We start from the raw sequence: 9640 nt of genomic DNA, 5'->3' as shown, positions 1-9640 counted from the left end.
TTTTTGTTGACCTTTGTCCATGGAAGGTCCCTGCAAAATTTCATTGAAATTGGTTCAGGGGTTTTGGAGAAGAAGTCGAAAATGTAAATTGTTTACGGACGCACGACGGACGACGACGGACAAAAGGCGATCGCAATAGGTCACTTGAGACTTTGTCTCAGGTGACCTAAAAAATGCTGTTAACAGCTACCTTCGTACTCAGATACCATTTTAAAACGATCATAGAAATCTATGCAGCGCTAAATCAGCAAGATAAAGTACAGTACAGATATAATTTTAATGAAAATGGGCATTATCAGACTTTAACAGCGTCAAAATGAAACATGATATATAGTTAACAACCAACAAACATTTATAGACATTTATTAAGTGTTAAACTTCCACTGAAATCTAGGCATATCTAAATTCTGACTGATTTATACCTAAGTCATAGTCAATACAACCCATGGGATGGATAGACAGACATAAAGACAGAAATTACTCCATCTTGTGGTAAAGTAATTTTACAGTGAAAACCGTACAACAGAATGGATCGATCTATAGTACTATTTCATGACCAACAAGTTCTTTTATTTGAGTTTGAAAAACTGATGGTTCACAGACTAAATACTTCTCTAAACAATGTATTAGGGTCCATCTGTATGTCCAGAAACCAGAATACTATTAATTATCTCTGGCTTGGGAGGGGTCTACGGGCTCATAGACCCTGTCTGTTTTTTATAGACCCCGAGCCGAGGCGAGTGATCTATAACAAGAGATCAGAAGAATTATAACCCAGACAACATTGGCAGTGTAGCTCTTTCTATCTCCTTAATAGTGGCTATTGAATGACCTGCATGCTTAAAGAACGATCAGCCTGTCATGTGGCCACCTGCCTCAATCAATATTTATTAGGTGTCTGATAGGATTGAACTTTGAATGTCATTACGTGTTGACAACACCTGTCCCCAATAACACATTGCTGTTAACATTGTAAACACGTTTTTCAAGGTTTAGTCAGAGTAAACAAAATCTGAGCAATGTTATGAAGAACAAGTTCCTTATTGATCAATCATGGTACACAGAGCATGGACGTTGTTGATCTCAGTTATTACATTTGTATTATCCAATGCACATCTAAAATATAATTTCACTATATTGCATGGTATTGGCAGTTATCAATGATAGTGTGAAGTGAAAGACCCAGCATAGATTAATACTGTAATTAGGAATCTCAGTGAACATTTTTGTTCAGGCCGTGGAGTATGAAATTTAATCCTTGTGATCAAAACTAGATCTTGCTGGGACAACAGAGAAATATTAGCCCTGTTACATTAACTCTTTGTCAATATTGTTCTATTGTCACCACTTGTCCTATGTTATTTCTCACTATTTAAAGATTTCGCAAAATACTGAGGATTATTCAAACAGGCCGGCATCAAGGCATAAGGAGGCACATGTATGGTAGTCTTATAGTGGTAGGATGCCAGGCTCGTGACCGAAGGGTTGCAGGTTCGACTCACGGCACGACACTGTGTTGTATCTTTGAGCAAGATACTTTACACAGCTTGTTCCAGTCTACTCAGCTCAAAATGAGTACAAGTATATGTGGTTGGGCAGTGCTAGAATTAAATATATTGTTGAATGCTAGCCGTGAGCGCTGAAATGGCAGCACCGGCTGTATGCTCCCCAGGGAGTTGAGAAAGATATTGGCTGGGTGCGAAGGCCCTATAACCACGGATAATAAATTGTGAACCGCTTTGAGACGACCTACCAACTAGATTGTGATAAAATGGTACATATAAGAACCTTGAATTATTATATAAATCTTACTTTAATTATAAGGAACTGTGAAGACAGGACCTTAACAATGTGTCAGTACAAGTTAAATTGTGAAGACAGGACCTTAACAATGTGTCAGTACAAGTTAAATTGTGAAGACAGGACCTGAACCTTAACAATGTGTCAGTACAAGCTAAATTGTGATGACAGGACCTTAATAATGTGTCAGTACAAGTTAAATTGTGATGACAGGACCTTAACAATGTGTCAGTACAAGCTAAATTGTGAAGACAGGACCTTAACAATGTGTCAGTACAAGTTAAATTGTGATGACAGGACCTTAACAATGTGTCAGTACAAGTTAAATTGTGAAGACAGGACCTTAACAATGTGTCAGTACAAGTTAAATTGTGAAGACAGGACCTGAACCTTAACAATGTGTCAGTACAAGTTAAATTGTGATGACAGGACCTTAACAATGTGTCAGTACAAGTTAAATTGTGATGACAGGACCTTAACAATGTGTCAGTACAAGTTAAATTGTGAAGACAGGACCTTAACAATGTGTCAGTACAAGTTAAATTGTGAAGACAGGACCTGAACCTTAACAATGTGTCAGTACAAGCTAAATTGTGATGACAGGACCTTAATAATGTGTCAGTACAAGTTAAATTGTGATGACAGGACCTTAACAATGTGTCAGTACAAGCTAAATTGTGAAGACAGGACCTTAACAATATGTCAGTACAAGCTAAATGGCAGATGAAGTGAGGTTCTTATATCCTGGTTTTACTGTACTGTTTCAACCAATTAAGCACCAAGTGTTAGTTAAGAACTGATTTGTTTTCACTCACCAATATTTTTAGATTGCATCATAACTGTTCCTAATTCAAAATGTAGTTGTTGGTTATCTGTGATGTGTTCGTAGATTTACAGAGTAAACAGACTCCTGCTCTGATATATGGCAAGTGTTGGGGATCGTGGGCCAGGTACATTCACAAAAGTGCTCCAGACACAGATCATTCAGGATTATAATTATGTTGTTGACCCATATTAATAATTAAAGGGTGTTAATGGGTACTCCCTCACAGGGAAATCAATGGTTAAAGATCACTCAAGAATACCACAACAACAAATTTCTAGGCCTCCGTCAGCTACATCTCAGCATCACTAAAAAGTATAAGCAAGCCATCGTTTTCATCAATCTCTCAGTTGCCTGATCATGTATTTACTTATAGCTCAGATCACTCCTACGCAGGCCATTAAACTTCAAACCATGAGATTTTGAAGATTTCAATATGTGTTTTGCAGGATCAGTTATGTTTTCAAAAAAGTATCTCTGTATTTAAAAGTTTACCCCTGTATTATATGTTCAACCTAATTTTGTAGCAGGGTTTCTGGTAAGGAAAATTGGGATATTTTTAAATTCTTATTTTTTATATTGCTGACAATAAATCCAAGCAGATAACTAATCCTCTTTTAAAGTTGTTTTCAATTTCACCCAAAGCGAGATCAATTCCAATTGCTTCAGCAGTGAAAATCGAAGCAACACATGCAGTACATTACCGCAGCAGCCCCATCCCATCCGGCTATTTCAATACCATTCAAATTCCCCTCCTCAACATTTCAAAACAATTTCTACTCCATAGATTTTCATTATGTCCATAAAATCATCATCCCACTTCCAACATTTCTTACATCCCATCTCATCACCACCTCACCATTTCTACCCAATCTCCCTCCACACACATTGAGAATCCCATCTCAATACCTACTCATCATATACTTAAAAAAACAAAACCTGACATCAGAGTGTTATATTGTTAATAAGGCATTACAGAAGGTGTTTCAAATCTCATATGTACAGCAGTGAATATAATACTCTAGAAGACAAAAGGTGTTAGAAAAATTAATTAGTCCTGATTTGGTATTGTCCCTTTAAGTCTGTTTACAAAGCATAAGCTCAAATACACAAAACTTGCATAGACTGTGCAAAGCTAGCTGATATGCGTGCAAACAAATATAATCCATGCTAAGCCTTTATACAAATGTACCAGTGTAATGGCAGGTGTAATAGCTATCACATCTGTCTAGCCTTGCATGTTAGATCTATATTCCACATCAGAAACATGAAAGACTCAAGCACTTTTCCAGTCTTTTGATGTTAGCCTTTTTTACATGGCATTTATATGCAATGACAAAACAGTTATATATCGGTCAGTCTGCATCTACACCAACCATGAACAATGACAACTGGGGTATATAATTAGTATGAGGTGTTTACCAACCATGTACAATGACAACTTAGGTATATATTAGTGTAAGCTGTTCAACAACTAAGGTATTTGTTTTGTTGTGATCTGTTCAACAACTATGGACAATGACAATTAAGGTATTTGTATTGGTGTCAACTGTTCAACAACCATTAAACAATGACAACTAAGGTATATATTGGTGTATTCTGTTCAACAACAATATACAATGACAACTAAGGTATCTATTGGTGTTTTCTGTTCAACAACAATAGACAATGACAACTAAGGTATATATTGGTGTTTTCTGTTCAACAACAATAAACAATGACAACTGAGCTATATATTGGTGTATTCTGTTCAACAACAATAGACAATGACAACTGAGCTATATATTGGTGTCTTCTGTTCAACAACTCAAGACAATGACAACTAAGGTATATATTGGTGTATTCTGTTCAACAACAATAGACAATGACAACTAAGGTATATATTGGTGTATTCTGTTCAACAATAGACAATGACAACTAAGGTATATATTGGTGTCTTCTGTTCAACAACAATATACAATGACAACTGAGCTATATATTGGTGTATTCTGTTCAACAACAATAGACAATGACAACTAAGGTTATTTTGGTGTCTTCTGTTCAACAATAGACAATGACAACTGAGCTATATATTGGTGTCTTCTGTTCAACAACTCAAGACAATGACAACAGAGTTATATATTGGTGTCTTCTGTTCAACAACAATAGACAATGACAACTAAGGTATATATTGGTGTATTCTGTTCAACAACAATAGACAATGCCAACTAAGCTATATATTGATGTCTTCTGTTCAACAACAATAGACAATGACAACTAAGGTATATATTGGTGTATTCTGTTCAACAACAATAGACAATGACAACTAAAGGTATATATTGGTGTCTTCTGTTTAACAACAATAGACTGACAACTGAGCTATATATTGGTGTATTCTGTTCAACAACAATAAACAATGACAACTAAGGTATATATTGGTGTCTTCTGGTATATATTGGTGTCTTCTGTTCAACAACTATAGACACTGACAACAGAGTTCAGTTATGTATTGGTGTCTTCTGTTCAACAACTATAGACAATGACAACTGAGCTATATATTGGTATATTCTGTTCAACAATAATAAACAATGACAACTAAGGTATATATTGGTGTCTTCTGGTATATATTGGTGTCTTCTGTTCAACAACTATAGACACTGACAACAGAGTTCAGTTATATATTGGTGTCTTCTGTTCAACAACTATAGACAATGACAACTAAGGTATATATTGGTGTCTTCTATTCACCAACTATAGACACTAACAACAGAGCTATATATTGGTGTATTCTGTTCAACAATTATAGATAATGACAACTAAGGTATATATTGGTATCTTCTGTTCAACAACAATAGACAATGACAACTGAGCTATATATTGGTGTCTTTTGTTCAACAACTATAGACAATGACAACTGAGCTATATACTGGTGTCTTTTGTTCAACAACAATAAACAATGACAACTAAGGTATATATTGGTGTCTTGTGTGTTCAACAACAATAGACAATGACAACTAAAGGTGTATATTGGTGTCTTCTGGTATATATTGGTGTCATCTGTTCAACAACTATAGACAATGACAACTGAGCTATATATTGGTATCTTCTGTTCAACAATAATAAACAATGACAACTAAGGTATATATTGGTGTATTCTGTTCAACAACAATAAACAATGACAACTTAGGTATATATTGGTGTCTTGTGTGTTCAACAACAATAGACAATGACAACTAAGGTACATATTGTTGTCTTCTGTTTAACAACAATAGACAATGACAACTGAGCTATATATTGGGGTCAACTGTTCATCAACTATAGACACTAACAACAGAGTTCATGTATATATTGGTGTCTTCTGTTCAACAACTATAGACAATGACAACTGAGCTATATATTGGGGTCAACTGTTTAACTATAGACAATGACAACTGAGCTATAAATTGGTGTCAACTGTTCAACAACAATGGACAATGACAACTGAGCTGTATATTGGTGTCAACTGTTCAACAACTATAGACAATGACAACTTAGCTATATATTGGTGTCTTCTGATCAACAACAATAAACAATGACAACTGAGCTATTTATTGGTGTCAACTGTTCATCAACTATAGACAATGACAACGGAGCTATATATTGGTGTATTCTGTTCAACAACAACAAACAATGACAACTGAGCCATTTATTGGTGTCAACTGTTCATTAACTATAGACAATGACAACGGAGCTATATATTGGTGTATTCTGTTCAACAACAACAAACAATGACAACTCAGGTATATATTGGTGTCAGCTGTTTAGCAACTATATATAATGACAACTGAGTTATATATTTGTGTCGGCTGTTTAGCAACTATAAGACACTGACAACTGAAATACATATTGGTGTCAACTGTTCAAAAACAACAGACAATGACAACTGAGCTATTTATTTGTTTCAACTGTTCAACAACCATATATATGCAATGATGAAGACACATATGACTGATATTGTTTACTATTACAACTAGCAATGTTGCTAAAATAATAGTTAATAATTAAAGAAAGGTGCATATAAATCGTTTTTTTTAAACATTTGTAATAATGTGAATGATAAAAGGAAACCAATAATGCAGTATTGGAGTTAAATAAAACACATTGATTCTGGATATCCACAAGAAAGTCATTGAAATTGATGTGTAAATGCCTATCCCTACTGGTGGCCATGCTGATTTTCAGAGTTCGGTCAAAATCAAACTTGAGCTGGTAATTGATATTAGAGGCTGACTGGCATGTGGAGAAAGGTTCATGCAAATCAAAGCAGTCCTTCAAGGTTTATAGCACAGAGCTAGGGTATGATAAGGAAGGTAATTCAGGAGCCACTTTTCCTTCCTTATCATACTCTAGATTTCATTTGAACAAATGGAAACTTTGAATAGTCAATATGTTGTGGTCACACATCGTAGTTGAGTCATCATGATTGAGCGATTTATACTCCCACCATACTGTGTAGTCATATAAAGCAATTCTACACAATACTTGATGACAAACAGAACCAGAAAGGTCAAAAAACAATTCCGCATAAAAATCGGTGATCTATAAATACAGGCCTGCACACAGATTGCTGAATAACACAAATACAGCTACAGGACATAATGCCAAATCACACATAGCAGCCATTTGTGTGTGACATTACTCCCCAAGGGGCCATAACTCTGATTGGAATCTGTTCCATGTAGTGCGATTCTGATTTTCAATTAAAAAATCCATCGTAGTTATGTCCCTTATCAGAGGATAGATGGCCCCCTGTGATGTTTATTGACAAACCGATGCAATCCTGATTACAATTTGCAATTTCGTTCCAGAAAAATGGTGACGTACTGGGTCCACAGGGTATCCAAATGGAAGGGACAGTTTGCTAACCTTATACAGGTACACAGAGAGAACATAACTGCTTCCTTAATGATGGCTGTTATTACAAATTGATGGCATTGCTTCTTCTGTGTCAGTATCATTATCCCAACAGTACAACATATAATACAATAGACAGACAATACAGGAAGATAGCAAAGACAGCTCAAACTTGATCGGCATTTTTCAGAGTTGTTTGTTCATATACTACAGCAAATCAAGACTAACTAACTGAAAAATGTATTTCTAAAACTGTTCCTTTTCATAATTTGTTTGACTCCCCTGAAGCTATCGCACTTTTATCCCGACCTCAGGATTACAATGTGGAGTGCTTCTAACAAGTGCCCTACCAGTCATGAAATTAGCTTTGTATAAATACCTGCCTGCAACATTTGGGAACTTCAAAATGTTCAAACTCCCTAAAAAGCCAGCAACTGAATCCGAAAAGGGTGGTCGGTTAGTGCAGTGGATAGTGCACTTGCCTTTCACCAAGGGCGGCTGGGGTTCGATTCCCCGAATAGATGTGAAAAGGTATGGGGTCACCTGCCCAACCATATGGCTTTTCACCAGATGCTTTAGTTTCCTCCCACATTATAAAGACTCCTCGCATGATTACATCAGGGCTGACAGGAGTGATAAAAAATAGGTTGAAATTTCTGCTATCATAATCGTTGTAAAATAAACAAACTTTATATAACCGAAGGCTGTCTTTGCATGATTATTGACAAATATCATTAATTTAACAGGAAAATACTTTTTTAAAGCCTGTACGCTAAAAAGTGGGTCACATGGTATAAACTCTGCCTAAATACAGTGATGTATACAGTCCAAGTCCTGTTCTGACTTTTAGCTCATTATTTAACACGTTATCTGATATGATAAATCTGAATTGACACATCGTTACAGTAATACCATGGTGCTAAACTTATCGATTTCAAGGATTAGTGGTACAGGCAAAGCCAACCAAATTTTATGATTCTGTTGTGCATCATACAATTTGCTGAAAATCAATTATAATAAACCAATGTCTCTGTATATTGATTTATATATCAAGCTGTATCCAAATATATCTAAAAGTAGTGGGACATGCATCACACCAAAACAAAAACACATTAAAGGTATAGGAAGTTTCCAAAATATCCTATTTACTCAACCAATGGACAAAAACCTGAATTGACTCCACCTGTGCATGCACATGACAAGCATCAAAAGAGAAACAAGATGTAAAGGGTTCTGTCTCATACTGTATACTTTACAGGGTAAAGGTATGAGTAAGCTGTGAAGGTTTCTGTCTCATACTGTACACTTTACACATGGTAAAGGTATGAGTAAGCTGTTAAGGTTTCTGTCTCATACTGTACTCTTTACATAGTAAAGGTATGAGTAAGCTGTGAAGGTTTCTGTCTCATACTGTACACTTTACACATGGTAAAGGTATGAGTAAGCTGTGAAGGTTTCTGTCTCATACTGTACACTTTACACATGGTAAAGGTATGAGTAAGCTGTGAAGGTTTCTGTCTCATACTGTACACTTTACACATGGTAAAGGTATGAGTAAGCTGTGAAGGTTTCTGTCTCATACTGTACACTTTACACATGGTAAAGGTATGAGTAAGCTGTGAAGGTTTCTGTCTCATACTGTACACTTTACACATGGTAAAGGTATGAGTAAGCTGTGAAGGTTTCTGTCTCATACTGTACACTTTACACATGGTAAAGGTATGAGTAAGCTGTGAAGGTTTCTGTCTCATACTGTACACTTTACACATGGTAAAGGTATGAGTAAGCTGTGAAGGTTTCTGTCTCATACTGTACACTTTACACATGGTAAAGGTATGAGTAAGCTGTGAAGGTTTCTGTCTCATACTGTACACTTTACACATGGTAAAGGTATGAGTAAGCTGTGAAGGTTTCTGTCTCATACTGTACACTTTACACATGGTAAAGGTATGAGTAAGCTGTGAAGGTTTCTGTCTCATACTGTACACTTTACACATGGTAAAGGTATGAGTAAGCTGTGAAGGTTTCTGTCTCATACTGTACACTTTACACATGGTAAAGGTATGAGTAAGCTGTAAAGGGTTCTGTCTCATACTGTACACTTTACATAGTAAAGGTATGAGTAAGCTGTGAAGGTTTCTGTCT

General features: G+C 35.9%; 2 protein-coding genes across 3 annotated transcripts in view; one reads left to right on the top strand and one right to left on the bottom strand.

Moving 5' to 3' along the window:
• LOC110442393 (UPF0415 protein C7orf25 homolog) overlaps nucleotides 1-9640 on the bottom strand; it is a 196287-nt gene that overhangs the window by 160837 nt on the left and 25810 nt on the right. The gene's annotated exons all lie outside the window — the stretch shown is intronic.
• Nucleotides 1-9640, top strand: part of LOC110442394 — a 33725-nt gene that overhangs the window by 14599 nt on the left and 9486 nt on the right. The gene's annotated exons all lie outside the window — the stretch shown is intronic.

Source organism: Mizuhopecten yessoensis, unplaced genomic scaffold (assembly GCF_002113885.1).
Source record: "Mizuhopecten yessoensis strain PY_sf001 unplaced genomic scaffold, ASM211388v2 scaffold716259, whole genome shotgun sequence".
Lineage (NCBI taxonomy): Eukaryota > Metazoa > Mollusca > Bivalvia > Pectinida > Pectinidae > Mizuhopecten > Mizuhopecten yessoensis.
The sequence above is the reverse complement of the archived record's forward strand: the minus strand, read 5'-3'. Positions and strand labels throughout refer to the sequence as shown.